Source organism: Aptenodytes patagonicus, chromosome 16 (genome assembly GCF_965638725.1).
Source record: "Aptenodytes patagonicus chromosome 16, bAptPat1.pri.cur, whole genome shotgun sequence".
Lineage (NCBI taxonomy): Eukaryota > Metazoa > Chordata > Aves > Sphenisciformes > Spheniscidae > Aptenodytes > Aptenodytes patagonicus.
In genome coordinates, this window is record NC_134964.1 from 8,804,016 (window position 1) to 8,818,537 (window position 14,522).

Here is a 14,522-nt window from a genome sequence, read left to right on the forward strand (position 1 = left end):
ACCATGACTCCTTCTCCTCCTGCAGCTCCCCTGTGCCCTGCAGCTGGCACACAACACATCCTGGCCTCGGCACGCGCCAAAACCCCTAGCAAAGCAACCCACGACGCCAACCCGCACACCGACGAACCCACATCACGCCAGCTCCCCTCTCGCAGCTCAGGGGGGACCAGGCACCGGGTTAAATGCTGGTCCAGAAAAGCAATTTGCCTGTCTTTAAGGCTGAGCCCTGGGGGGTGGCCGGCAGCCCCATGGCAATGCCCTCTGCAAGCCATAACGCAGCCTGCGGGCATGGGGCGATCAGGCGTCCTGCTCCCGGCGGTGGGGTTCGCACACCCTCTGCAGCTTTCCCATCTATACAAATACGTTAATAAAAGATCAGTTTGCAGACACAGCTTGCTGTAGATGACAGCATTAGAGGCGCATCTGTTTCTACTAAGCACCAGTCTCGTGCTGCGTTTATTTGGTCCATTTGCGGCGGGGAAGAGTTGCTTTCGGCATTCAGAGATGTCTCGTGTCTGGGAGAAGTGGGGGGGAGATATATTTTTGGCTCTATTTAGCCACAAAAATTTGGTTTTAGAATAAAGAAAAATATTCCTGTTTTCTGTTTGCTGCCAAACTGAGGCAGATGATTTCTTGTGCAACCCTTCGTTTGTTTGAGAACTCGGTGTCCTGTTGGAAAAATAAATGTTCTGATGGGAAAAGTGTATCAGCGTGTATTGATCAGTCATTGGGACTGGTGGACTTGCAAACATCAGCTTCAACCTAACTGAAAAAGCAGTTCCCAAAGCTTTTGCCAACACATATGAGGCAGAAGGAGACAGGTCTTTGCTTTTTTGGTGAGTGAAATAGTTACAGAGCAGAATCCTTTCTGCGGGCACAGTTGCGCTGGCCTCATCATGGCTGGCATGAATTTTCAGTGCCAAATACACCCCATTTGCACCCAGAACAGGCTGTTTGCTCCTCTCTGATAGCCGACCACTACTGGCGGCCACGAGCAGGACGCAGCAACGGGGGAAGGAGAGCAGCTGATCAGCGACGGTGGGGAAAAAGCCCAGGATGCTCCCGGCTGATGGCAGCACCTTCTCCCCATCCCAGGACTGTAGGTTTGCCTCCCCACTGCCGAGGTAAGGCCAGATACACAGACAAGAGCTCCCAGCGGCTTGGTTCTCCTCAGGGAGAATTTCACAAATGCCTACAGTGTTTTCCTAATAGATTTTTTTCCCCTGAAGCTTTTTAATTAAGCCTTTACAACCTCAACTCACTTCTAACAATTTTTTTTTCTTCTTTTTAGTAAAGGAAATATTATGATTAGGAAGAATAAAACTGCTGTTTTACCTGGAGCTGCCCTCATTTTATAGCAGATTAAAAGCAAGATGGAGAGTCAATAATGCCAGGAAGGGGGGGTCAGGGGATGAATACAATGTACGTGCGCTGAAGTCAGCACAGAAGAGATTGAGGGCTGGAAAGACAAAAGCTTATCAGGATTGAAGCTTCAAAAGCAGAATCAGCTCCTCAGATGATATAAATCACCTGGATTCCCCTAACATGCTGGTATTGCTGTAGCATGGCTTTTATGTATTGATTTAAGGGAAAATAAAGGTCAGGGGCTTAGCTGCAGGGAGGCATCAGGGCTGAGGCTGTTCAGCTTTGAATGGGCAGTGATGAGCAACGAGGAGGATCTGCATTCAGGCAAGGTCAGAAACAGGTTGGAGAGGACCCCGAGAAAGATGTGCATATGCTGGAGCTATGATAGCCCCAAAGACTAGGAGCAGAGCCCGATGTAACCTGCTGAGGGTAGCCAACCGGAGCCCCAGTTTGCAGGGTTAGCCCAGGCACAGTCATCCCAGGCTTAGGGAAAATCCAGCTTTCAGTCTGGACCTTACCATCAGTAACTCTGACCTTTCTCCCCATCTGGACTAGCACAAAAAAAATCCCAGAAAGGACAGCGTGGGGCCAGCTGGAAATGGTGCCTGCAAATGTCACGGTGCTGCCGGGAACAGGGTCACCGCACTGCAAACCTGGGTGTGCAAACATCGCTTGCTAAATCGACTGCATGGGGGTGTTGTAGATTTGGGGGATAAAGGTTTCCTTGAGCCGCAGAAAGGCCAGCTCTCCGCCTTGGGACGGACCTCCGAGAGGGTGGATTTCGTGAGAAATGTTCTTTATTTACTCAATCAGCCGCAGCCAGCAGCTGAGCTAAGAGCAGGCAAGTCTGCCTGTAGCGAGCGGCTGCGTGAGGGTTGCTGGCCGTGACGAGGTGTTTGCTGTCTGTGCTGAGATTTGTGATGGTCCCAGAAGGCCCTCGGTGGGTGGGAGTGGGAATTCACTTAACCTCATTAACTGCGTCCTCTCTGCCAGCCAAAACCACCCGCCGCTTTACGAGAAACACAGAATTGGTAGTGACAGCCCTCACGGGCCAGGTGCGGTGTCACCGGCACTTCTCCGAGGGGTGGGATGCTGATGGTCTCCTCAGGGCCAGGAGGCTGAAGGACATGGTCCCACCATTGCGGTCCTGCTGAGGAGACGCCGTTCGTTTGAGGAGGAAGGAAGGATTGCGACATCTCTGCTCTTCTTCTTTCCATCTCTGTCCCTACTAAAACACACTTAGGGAAAAAACAAAAGGGAAATGAAACAGCAAGTGGGCTACACCCAGCTGGGGGGTGGTGGAGGTGGTGTGAGACCAGCAGTCCCACGCAGTCTGGAAGAGGGGGCGAAGCTGTGGGGCCTTGCCGGGCCCAGCTCCCCGGGGTTTATCTGACTGTCTGCTTTCAGCATTTCTCTGTGAGAAGGGAAAGGGACCACACAGCAGCAGAAAGTCCTGGAAATCTGTGAGGGAGGCTGTTCCCAGCACTCTTCCCTCCGCCATCGCCCCTGTATACAATTGGCTATGGAGGACGTATGGGTCTGTATAGGCTCCAACTCAGTGAGATAACGCCTTGCAATTAAATTCCTAATTACAGCCAGCGAGTGTGCTTTCCCAGCTCTGACCCTCCTGTCTCAGTTGCACATGTGGTCTCTCTGACGGACCAAGTGGACCAGGGCTGGGGTCACCCCATCTCGACTGGCCTGTCTGGTCCATCCCCTCCATATCAAACACTGCTGTCTCTCCTCTGCTGCTGCTTCTGAGGCATCCTGAAGGCTGCTCATGCCCTATAATTTTTCCTTTTCTCAAAAAAAAAAAAATCAACCAAAAAACTACAGTAGAAGCAGGGGGAGGAAATTGCTTCAAGTTTCTTAACTATCTCATGGAACAAAAATGCTTCTTAAGGCTGCTCAGGGAAAGAGAGGGTCAAAAGTCCCTCATTAACGCTGATTTACTGAGAGGGCTGGGAAGTGGAAGAGGGAAACAGTCCAGCTGCCTGTCTCAGTGCACAAGGAGCCCGGTCTGGGATCCAGCCTGGGAGGTGAGGGCTGGTCCCCCCAGCACGAGATGGAGTGGTGGGTTTACCGGCAGAAGGTACAGCAGGGTGCAGGCTGCTGTGCACCCATGCTGGGCTGTTTGCACCCCAGAGCAGACCTGACCTGCACTAATACGGCAGAGAGGCAGGGCAGACCTCTCTCGGCTCTTAGGAGCAGTTTGGAAATTTGGTGACTTTCTGAAGAAAAGAGCAGAAGTTGAGTCCTTTGCGGGGAGGCTGGTGCTGGGTCGGGGCAGCTTCCTTGCACCAACCTCAGCCCGTGCTGCCCTTTGCTGGGCAGCCTCCAGCTGGAGCCTGGCGGAGAGGAAAGGGAGAAGGCTGGCCCAGATTTGAGGGTGTAAATCACCAGGGTTCCTCTCCAGAGAGAGCTCAATTACATTGATTTACACTTGCTGCGGATTTGGTCCATTCAACCCAATTAAAACTCCAGAGGAAGTGCAGAGAGGCAGGATGTAATTACCCGCACTGGAATCCCAGTTCAGAACAGGAGGCAGAGCTCTCTGGATCAAATTAATCCCTGGTGTAACTCTGCCGAAGTTACACCAAGGCTATAATTGGCCTGAAACATTTTAACTATCTCATTTAATGTTATTCATGCTCTGCTGGAGATGAGAATGTTTATCCTAAATGAGAGACTCTAATGCTCCGTAGCAATAATAGAGCGTGAGGCTTATGCGGTTTCTCATTTACAAGGATGCTGGGGAGACCAGATTGTCACGGAAGATGCAGCAGATCTGGACTCCCCAAATCTTTAACCATTTCCATGGCTGCTGCGGTGGCTGGTTGTCCCATTATCCTTCCTCCAGTGTGCCCACCCTCCCCATGCCCAGGCTGCTTTTCCATCTCTTGGAGATGTTGGGGGTTTGTACCCCGGACCCAGCCGGGGCAGAAGTAGGAGGAGATGTAAGGTGGTAGAAGAGGGAATGGAAAGCACTGAGAGAGGCCTTTCAAGATTAAAGTTCCTATAAATCAGCAGAAGTGAGGACTTGCCTCCCCAGTGATGCTAAAAGAGGGGATTTCCATCTATGAGAACTGGCTCCACGGCCTTTCGCTGAGTCACTCCAGGGAAGCTGCAAAAGGAGCAGGGTCAGTGCTGCGGGTAGCTCAGCAAGCACACGGAGCGCTGCGGTCCCCGCTGCCAGCTGGACACCCCCATGGAGAGCGTTTCCAGCTGCCAGCCCTGGGTTATCCACCAGGCTCAGAGGATGATGCCACGGTCATTTGAGCTGCCACCCCAGAGGAGGCCTGAGCACGCTCCCCACAGCGGGAGGCAGCAAAGCACTGCCACCCTCCGTGGGGAATGTGTCTCGGGAACCACGATCCACTCCGCTCCCTTTCCCGTGGCAATGCCACCGGCCAGCCCAAGCACACATCCTGCCGCTTGGAAAGCAAAGCCTGCGTGTTACATTCCTCCCTGCCACAGCTGTACTCTGGCTGGTGGCACCCTGCCAGGGATGCTGTTTGGCCCCGAAGCTCCGCTGCGTGCCCGGCATCCTCCCAGAGCCAGCCCTGGCAGGTACCGCTCACTGCAGGCCCTGCATTGGCATCACCAGGCTTTTGGAGGATTGTGACTATCTGTCATTAAATCGTACTTCCGCTCCCTAGGCTGTTTTTAAGACAGACCCCTGGTCTTTCTCTCTGCTCCCTTGCCAGTGGAAACCACAGGAAAGGCAGATCTGTTTGTTCCAAAGCAATTTTTAATGCCCTGTAGTTAGTAGAGGCTCGAGCATTACAATTCATTCTGGCTCCTCTCTGTTCCTCAGAGGATATTAGATCCTTCTCTTGATACTTCCTCAGTCTTTGTAGATGTTACCCTAGTTTTAATTTCAGGGCATCCAGACTGTTTTTAACAATGCTGAGCTTTCAAGTTGCTTCTTTCAAACTTTCTCCAGCCATGCTTTCCCAGAGCCTAAATAGCTTTGATTATTCCCAGATGTTTTTAGATTGTTAACCCCAGAGTAGTATTGTGTAATGGCTTGGAAAGAAGACTGGTAGCAGGCATCCTGGGTTCTCTTTCCTGGTTCACCAAATTACTTCCCGAGCAGAATATCTATGGGATTTATCCTACAGAAGCAATGCCATTAGCACTAGGTTATCTTGCTATAGAGAACAGGACTAGAGATGGCTGAAATCCTCTTGTTGATAAAGATAACCCTCTGAAAGCACGGGTCATTTTCTCCACCCAGTTCCTCCTTATCCCCTCTGCTGAGATTTTGAAGCAGGATGACAACGTTGGGGCAACAAGCCCGCAGGGAAGCCTTTGAGCAGGCATCACCGAGGCTGCCAGGCAGCACCTGATGGAAAAGACCTTGTTCACCTCCAGGCCAGGCTGGATTCAAGCTGTGGCCATCCCTGCCCGCTGGCCGCCTGGCCAACAGCAGCTCTGCTTGGCCCAAGTTTTCTTTGGCCTGGGAGGATGCGTGCGTGTATCCTGACAGGCCAAAGTGTGGGGAGTAAGGAGTTTTACACAACTGGCTGAGCTCCTAGCAAACCTCTGCGGCCCTCCTGACTCCGGCAATCCTGCTGCTCTTGTGCTTAAGCCATTACATTGCTAAACACACATAAAAAACATCCCCATTCCCACCAGCAGAGCGCCAGGGTGTAGCTGAGCTGGCAGGAGATGCAGTTCCTCTCAACCGTCCATAAATCTTCCCGAGATCACCCCAAATACCCCATATTTCTTGGTGCCTCCACCCACCCTGCCGGATCCTTCCACTTCTGTTTCTCAGCCCAATGCTCAGCTCCGCAAAGCCCAAGGTTACTGGGATGATGTGAATACATCACATAGCGTCCCCCTCCTATATGTGGAGGACCACGCCTGGGCAGGGCAAGGAACAACAACGAAGGAGGAGGAAAACAAGATGGGAAGAGGAAAAAAAGCAAGTGCCTGGAAAAAAGCATCAAGAGAGAATATTTATTTAGCAGAGGGCTAAACTAAGGGACAAACTAACCTGCCTCAGCATGTCCACATGACTGCAGCATGGTACTCAGCCTCACCAGCTTGTACCAGCTACAGCTGGGAAAGCAGGTGAGAGGCAACCCAGCAGCATTAATCCCTTGTACAGTCAAACTGACCTGCTGTACGAAGACTGTACCCCAAGGCAAACATCCATACCTCTGCCTGGGACACGGAGTATCCCCAGCACCCAGCCCCACCATTGCAGGGTGCAGCATAGCGCTGAGCAGATGCGCCTCAGGCCAGCTCTGTCTGAGCTGGTTGGAGCAGGGCCGCACCCAGAGGTGCTCAGGAGAGCAGGGAGGAGATTGAGGGAGAAGGACCAGAAAGCCAAGCTGTGAGTGAAGAGTGTCAGTGCTTGGAAAGCACAACCGATTTGCTTTTAGTACAGTTCATGCCTCTCCAACAGTGCCTAGAATAACAAATTCCTTCCACCCTCCAAGCCTGAATGCTGGAGGAAGTTGCTGAGAAACTTAATTGATTAGCTGGCTGCGTGCACAGAAACAAATTGCCCAGCATCAAGGAAGTCACTGTCTTGACAGTTAATGCAGACACTGGTGGGAGATTAGAGAGACCAGCTGCAGGTTTTTTATCACACAACCCCTTCTTTTAGCCTGGGAACAATGCAAGGTCTGTTTAGATAGGGCGACCCATTTTGCAGTGGCATCGAGGGGCTGGAGCATTAGGGCTGTGTCCAGGCTGCGCTCACCACCCACCCAGGTCTCGCTGGGCAAGCATGGCTCAATCCTCAGTCCCAGCACCTTCAGCCGTGAAGGGCAGGGAAGCAGACTTTGGGCTGCCTGCACCTCTCACCCCCCACTCTCCAGCCCCAGAGGTCCTATCAGCCCTGGCAACCCCTGAGCAGCAGGAGGACAGGCCCTGAGAGCAACTTCAGCATCCAGGGTGCAGAGGGCAGAGCTAAGCACATTGGAGAAGCTGAGTTTCCAGATGCCTCACAGCATTGTCCCCCCCCCAAAAAAAAGAGATGCCCAGCTTCCCTAGCCCCTGCAGGTCATCTCGCCCCCTTCCCAGCCCCTGCCTAGGCTTTCTGCTTTGCTCTCAGCATCTCTAGCGCTGCCCTGCCTGCCACAGGGTCACCGCCTGTGACTCTGTCATCACACAGGATTGCTTTCCCTGTTTGGCAAAAGGAAACAAGAAGCCAAAGGCCTGCGGGGGCTGTGAACTTGCCTGTCATGTTCTCTGACAGTATCAAAACCTTTTGCTGGTTGTGTTTTTCCTAAACTGTCACCGCTCATCACACCCCTTGTTTAAATCTCTGATCCTGAAAGCTTCCCTGAGCCCTCTGCAAAACAAATGGAGAGAGCGTGGTCTGTTCTCCAAGGAGATTGGACACCACCGCAAAAGCAACAAGGCTGACAATGCCAGCGCTCCCCAGAGCAGGTACAGGCAGAGCCAAGCGTGCATGCCTGTGCTGTGTGGCTGCCAGAGGTGGGAGGCAGGCAGCCTGCTAACCCCCAGCTTCCTCCTCTCCCTCAAACTGCTCAGCTCCTACTTTTTGGCTCAGGGGAGGATGAAAGGGAAAGGAAAGGGCTCTACCCTCCTGTTTGCTCTCTGCTGAGCAGCGCTGCTCTCCTGCCCCCCATTTCCCCTATTCCTGCTATTTGACCTGAGCAGCCCAGAGGAATTTTAGTCACGGTGCATTCCTAGCACAGCATCTGTTTTCTAGAGCAAAACAGGAACAGCTGCCAAGAAACAAATCTTCCCCTGATGCCTGGCACTTCTCATGGGTGGAATGAAACTTCTTGAAACCCCAGGGGAAAAACCACCAGAGCTCAGCTGCAGCAAAACCCATCCCACTCCAGCCTGTCCCCTCCAGGGATTTTTGCAGCGCGAGGGGGCTCAGACAGAGACTAATGAACATCATGATAGCATCCATACAGTACCACTTTGAAAGCTTTGAGTGAAAGAGGAGCTACAGAGAGATCTCTTCTTTAGTTGAAGGCAGAGTGCTGTGGGAAAGAGTGCACTCTGGCTGAACGCCCCCCCCCAGCCCCAGCACCTAAGTCCAACTGCGTCCAGTGTCCTCCTACCTGTCCAGGCCTGTTGTGTCTATTTTAACTGGGCAGGATAGAGGCAGGTAGATGGTGCCGATATGGAACACGCTGAGTTCACACATGGCTTGCTGTGAAAGAGCTTTTGAGGCTTGTCAGGGCTAAGTGAGGTTTGTCCCCAAGAGCTGTGAGAAAGCCTGGTGCTATCAGAGTCAGACTAGCAAGGAGCGATGCACACAGGGGTTGCATGGGCTGAGCTGGTTCTCAGATTTCAGGTGGAGGTGCCTACATTCACAGGATCACTGCACGCTTGAATAGCAGAGCTGACAGATGTACTTAACCACTTTCCCCATGAAGGTTATTAACCAAATATCTCCCAGGTATTAACCAAATATGGGACAGAGCCTGCAACAGTCTCTCTGCCATGCCCATGGGTTTCTTCTCAGATTGCTGTGGCTCAGCAGGTTTTTCAGTGGAGGCTAAAGACTGATGTACGAGTCTCTGGTTACTGGGAAGAATAAGGAGCAGAGCAGCTCAAGTAGCTGATGCAGTCAGGCAGAGCTCCAGCAATGCTTCGGGAGCAGCAGCATTACTCGGGAACAGGGAGGTGGTCAGAGGTAGCCAGAAGGGAATTAGGAAAGACTGTCTGGAGGCCTGGGACCAGCTGAGACACACAAGCAGCCTCAGAGCACGCAGTTTCTTGGCCCTTCCAGCTTAAGGAACGACACTTGCTCTGTGTTTGCTCGCATCTTGACTGTGATAGATAGAATAAGGTCAGAAATATTGGTAACCCAGTTTCTTGGAGGGCTTATACCAGCTGACAACTGTTTTTTGCTGGTAACCACGGTCCACCCTCAGTCATGATGCAGAAGGCAGCCTTTAGACAATATCAAGGCAATATGCTTTTTTTTGTTCACACTGATTGAGACCGAGGTTTATCTTGAAAGTATCCATTGCAGTTAGTGCTCAGCAGTCTCAGTCTGACAGCAATGGGCCTGATGGATGTTCAGCTACACCTTCTCAGTGCATCATTTTCGCAGGATATGCTGGAACAGACTCAGTCAGTAGCAGTACCAGCCAATAACTCACACCATCTCAGTGTTTCACTCAAGTAGGGGCACTGTTTTTCCAACCATGAAGATTTTTAAGCATGAAGCATGTAGACTTCACAGCTCAGACAGATGTAGCACTGATCTGCTAAAGCCTGAGGCAGTGACACCAGGTTAACCCCAGTTAAGATGCATTTAGGTTTTCTGTGAAGGTAACATGAAGGTCACATTGCAACACACATCACACCCTCAGCCACTGAGGGTCCCAGGGGATTACCGTGAATGCTGCAGAGTGACTAGAGCTACTGACTGCAGGAAAGTCATGACAGCACTTTAGCTTTTAAGTTGAAGATGGCAGAAAAGGCTGATCCTTGAAAAAGCAAGAGTTCATTTGTGATCCAGGCTTTCAGTCCAGGTTTACATAGCAAGCCAGTCTCAGCAAGACTAGACTGCAGCTTCTCCTTCCGTTTCTTGGCTAGACCAGGCCGTTCTGTTATAACAACACAAGCAAAGTCCACTGTCGCAAACACCATCTGCTGAAGAGGAGGAAGGTTTCACACTGTGTCAGTCTCTTTTATCTCAGTGTAGGTTCTGCACAGGAGCTGGCTGAAATTGGAAAAGCAAAGGAGACCCCAGCAACAGCTTTCCCAGGTGCCATCTGTGGGCAGTTGCTGATTTAACTAGAATAGGACTTCTGGAAGGCAAGACAGCACATAAGCAGGCCAGTCCCTCACATCACTCTTCAGGCTTTGGCTGAAAGTTGTATCAGGGTTTTCCCCCACCAAACTGCATGAAGCCCCAGGCAACAGAAGCAGCCTTGTTCAAGAGCTAAGCCAGCCCAGCTGAGCTCAGTCTTTCTGCTTTGGATCAGGTCACTCCAGCAACAGAAGCAGCAACAGCCAGGCTGGGACTGGCTGTATGAGGAACCACTGCATAGATCTTCCCTCCCATATCTGCACAGAGGTACAGCCACACACAGGTCAGCAGCAGCAGCAAGGTCAGCTTCTTAAACCACCCAACAGGTACTCAAGCTTCTCTGGAAACAGCATCTTCAGACAACAGCTCAGCATTACTATCAGACTGAGCAGCTGAAGCAGGAACATAATTCTAGAGACTGTAGAGCAAACGCAACAGACCAGAGCACATTTCTATAGCAATACAGGTTGCACACACCAGCCAGAGCAACTAACAGCAGAGCCATCTCACAGCAGAGAGCAGCTACCCAGCTACAGGTGCTGAAGTGATATATACCCCACAGCTCAGCTGAGCAGGGGTATCCTGAGGCTGAGCAGGATTGGGCCAGAGGGAGACCGGGGCAAACACAAGACTGGGCAGGAGCACAAGCCCTTTCCCTGGTTGGGCAGGGGCAGGAGCAGAACAGGTGGGACTGGGCAGAAACGAGCCCTGACTGGGGGCTGGTGAACAGCTGAGACCTCAGGCAGGTTGGTGGGGAGTACAGTCCTCCTCTGCTCCCCAGGGACCTTGTTCTCATATGTCCTCCTCACGGATGCACCCTCATTTTCCTAGCCCAAAGTCTCCCCCATGCTGAGAAGGATGCCACCCTTCCCCTGAGATCCCACACAGATGATGGTCCTGCTCCAGGGCAGATGCTCCAGGGCTTGGGATCTGGGACCCAGAGCATCAGATCTGCACGGAGGCTGGAAAGCAGCCACTGATCTCCAGCAGCCTGCGATACCCAGGGCTTCGGATCAAGTCCCTCTCAGCCTGGAGCCAAACCAGGATACAGCTCCAGCTCTTCAAAAGTAAAAAGCTGAATTAGTAAAAGTCATGTTGCCAGCTGTGTATTTAAACAGGAATTACATAGGGTTTCTGCTGCGATAATGCACCAGATGCTGGGAGTGCTACGGAGGCAGATGAGAAAGGAGGGGCAGTGGGCTGGGAACTGGGACCCCCCATCTCCTGAGAGAGGTGCTCGGAGGAAAGAGAGGCTCCTGATTCCTGCCCTGCTCATATGCAGGCAAGATACCCCAACAGTCAGCCAGCCCGCAGCACCTTGCTCCTTTGAGCTCCCTGGCTCTTGCTGAGCTTTGACCACCGTGAACCTTAGCTCTGGGAAAGAAAAACATCCTCAGGAGCACTCACAGCCACTGACTCCTAGCATAGATGCCCTGGCCATGAACTGGGATCCTACGGCATAAGGTGCTGGCCAAACGCAGACATCAAAGGTGGTGCCTGTGCCAAACTGCAGCCTCTTGGAGGAAGATGTTAGGGAAGCAATTATGAATTTGGAGCCTCCCAAATCGTGTTGGCAGCTGGATCCTCTGGATGAATAAAACCCTGCCAAAAATTAAGATCTGTTTCTGCGAAGCTGAAACAGCAAACTTGTTTGTCTTTCCTCCTTCCCCTCCCAACCGTGTTGTTGTTTTAAACATTTACAGAGAATTTTATACTGTTTAAATAATGATTTGGGGGGGGGGATTGTTTTCACTTTTTTGCCAGCTGCTCCAAGTCAGCGGCACTTCACACACAACTTCTGGTAAATCAGGTGCCGTGGTTTGAGACATTACCACCACACTGTCCTGGTTACCCCTGCCTCAGTTTGCCTGCCCCACAGGTGGTCTGGCAGAATGAACCCCCATGACTCCCTCTAAGCCTCAGTCATGCCCCCACCAGCTGCCAGGGAAGAGGGTTACCCAGAGACCAGCGAGCCACAGCAGCTCCCTCTCTGCAGGCTCTGCTGTGTGTCTGTGCGGGAGGAGTGCTGGCAAGTGCAGCCCCCTGGTTTGCTAGATAAAGGGGTGTATGTCCAGCCCCCACCAACACAGCCCCCTCTCTAACCTCCCAGCAGCACTCCCCAAGCCGCAGAGCTCGCACACCCGTGCTGGTGCACACATAAGTGCCGGGCAGCTGTGGTGGGGAGAGGTGGAGGAAGATGCCGCCGTGGCTGAGTTCTCCCATCCCCGAGCACAAGTGCTACGGAAGATCAGCCATCTCCCACGGTGCGTGTTCTCCCGCCCACCTCCTTCAGCAGCAAGGCTGCTCAAGATGACAGCTGAAGGGAGAAAGGAGAGCACTTGAAATGTGCAGGGGGAGAGATGGCTGAAGACAGACCGACCTTTATGCAACAGCAGGAGCATTAGGTCAACAGCAAAGCAGCAGTACGTGTGTTGGTAGTTAAATCAGAAAGGCACATGAGTCTCTCCCTCGTGGGCAGGTCTCCAAGAATTTGGGGGTTGCGTTGGGCTGAGTGAGTTTTATTTGCAACCTGGCAGAGGCTGGGGAGGTTGCGGGGAAAAGGAGTGAGGAAGGCTGTCAAGGAGAGCTGGAGGCTTTTTGCAGGATGTTTGGACTGCGTGAAAGGACAGAGAAATGAGTACAAGGCATGCTGTGGAAGCAGGATGTGGGATAAAGAAAATGTTTATACAGTCAACCGTGGGCTAATCCATGGGAGGCTTTAGAGACCGTAAAAGCCATCTGCAAGTGGATAGATCACGTTCTGTAGGAAACTAGTGGTTCAAAACAATGCTACCCTCACTCTTTGATCTTTTCTGAAGAGATCAGACTTGGGACCCTGAAGAGAAGGGAAGGATAAGCAGATCCATAAGTTCTGCCTGCACAGGCAGGGTGGGTAGGAAGGACCGTTCATGGTCTCTTCCTGTACAAGAACTTGGGGCCATCAAACAAAACTAACAGGAGCCAGACACAGAACAAATTAAAGGAAGCTGGTCCTTCTCGCAGCACAGGCTGACCTGTGCAAGTCCTCCCCGCTGGAAGGAACGGCTGTTACAGGTTCACAGGGGGACTGGGCAAGTTCATGGAAAAGAAAGTTACCAAAATCCCCATTCCAGAGAAAACCCATTAGTGGAGGCACTGAACTAACATCTGGCTCTCGCAGCTCGCACCCCTCAAATGGTTGGTGGCTGGTAGGGCGCTGGGAGATGTATCATAGGTAATCACCCCATTCTTGCACTTTCCTAGGCATCCATTTTGGGCACGTCTTGGAAAAACGACATCAGTCTGGATGGCCCTTGGTCTGATGCCCTGCAGTAGGGCTCCCTCAAGGAGATGTGACCAGGAGGCTGCCCTCAGTAGATCTTCTTACAGACAGCAGGAGGAATCACTGCAGACCTTTAACCAACTGCCCTCTGTAATCTAGTGAGACCTCAGTTTACCACTTTGAACTTGGTCACATTAGGCATTCAGCCTGCTTCCCTTGCATAAGGGCAAGAAAAATGACCTAACAGGACTTGAAATAATGTGACCTTTCATCATTTAAACATGTTCTTTCCCAGTAAGCAACGAAAGTAGCAGAGATGGTATTCTTAGAAGTACCTCAAAACAATTATCTCCTTCCTCCGGTATAAACGATGGGAAGCAAGAGGTGAGCCAGAGATACAGCATTTGCAATTCTCCATTTTCAGTCTTCAGTAGGAAGAAATGTTGGCAATTTGTGTTGTGCTCTGACACAACCACTTGACCTCAGTGCAGCTTATGCTAATTACTTGCAAGAATATGCTTGTTTGCTCCGTGCGTGCCTAGCATATTTCTTGTATCTAAGCTTGATAGATGAAATATTGCTTATATGACAGTGCAGATTGGGTTGACTGAATCAACGGCTGGTTGGCCGAGCAATCCAGGCAAACAGACATACTGTTTGTGATAAAAGAGGACCTGAGAAGTTCCTCATTAACGTTGCCTAGATATTTTTATACCAACTCACTCCCTTTCTGTTTACCATGCCTTTAATCTCTCAGGCTGACACAGAAAATACAGAGGATCCATCTCTTTGCCCAAAGCAAGGTCAACTCTCAGTTCCTGGTGGATCCATCTCTTTGCTCAAAGCAAGGTCAACTCTCAGTTCCTGGTAATTTTTTATCTAGCTTGGCCTTAAAAACCTTCTGTGATGGAAATCTTACTCCTGGTTTCACTAGCCTTATAGTGTTAAGCTTTTCCTACCATCTTTGAGTGCATTTGTGTAGCTGTACACATCTTCCATCTCTGGGTATGCTCTGAGGATATCTATTTTAATTAAACATATTCATCCATGAAGAAGCTGGATTCCTACTGCTATTGTTCAACAAGTGCATACGTCTGGCCCCAGGATTTATCCGTGTATGCACTGCAA

General features: G+C 51.3%; 1 long non-coding RNA gene across 1 annotated transcript; it reads left to right on the plus strand.

Annotated features, from left to right (window-relative positions):
* The first annotated feature begins 760 nt into the window (after positions 1-760).
* LOC143167863 (uncharacterized) lies at positions 761-11,296 on the plus strand. Its single transcript, XR_012996609.1, has 3 exons — positions 761-836; positions 945-1,124; positions 10,964-11,296. It is a non-coding gene; the product is annotated as an uncharacterized LOC143167863 (long non-coding RNA).
* Positions 11,297-14,522: the final 3,226 nt, after the last annotated feature.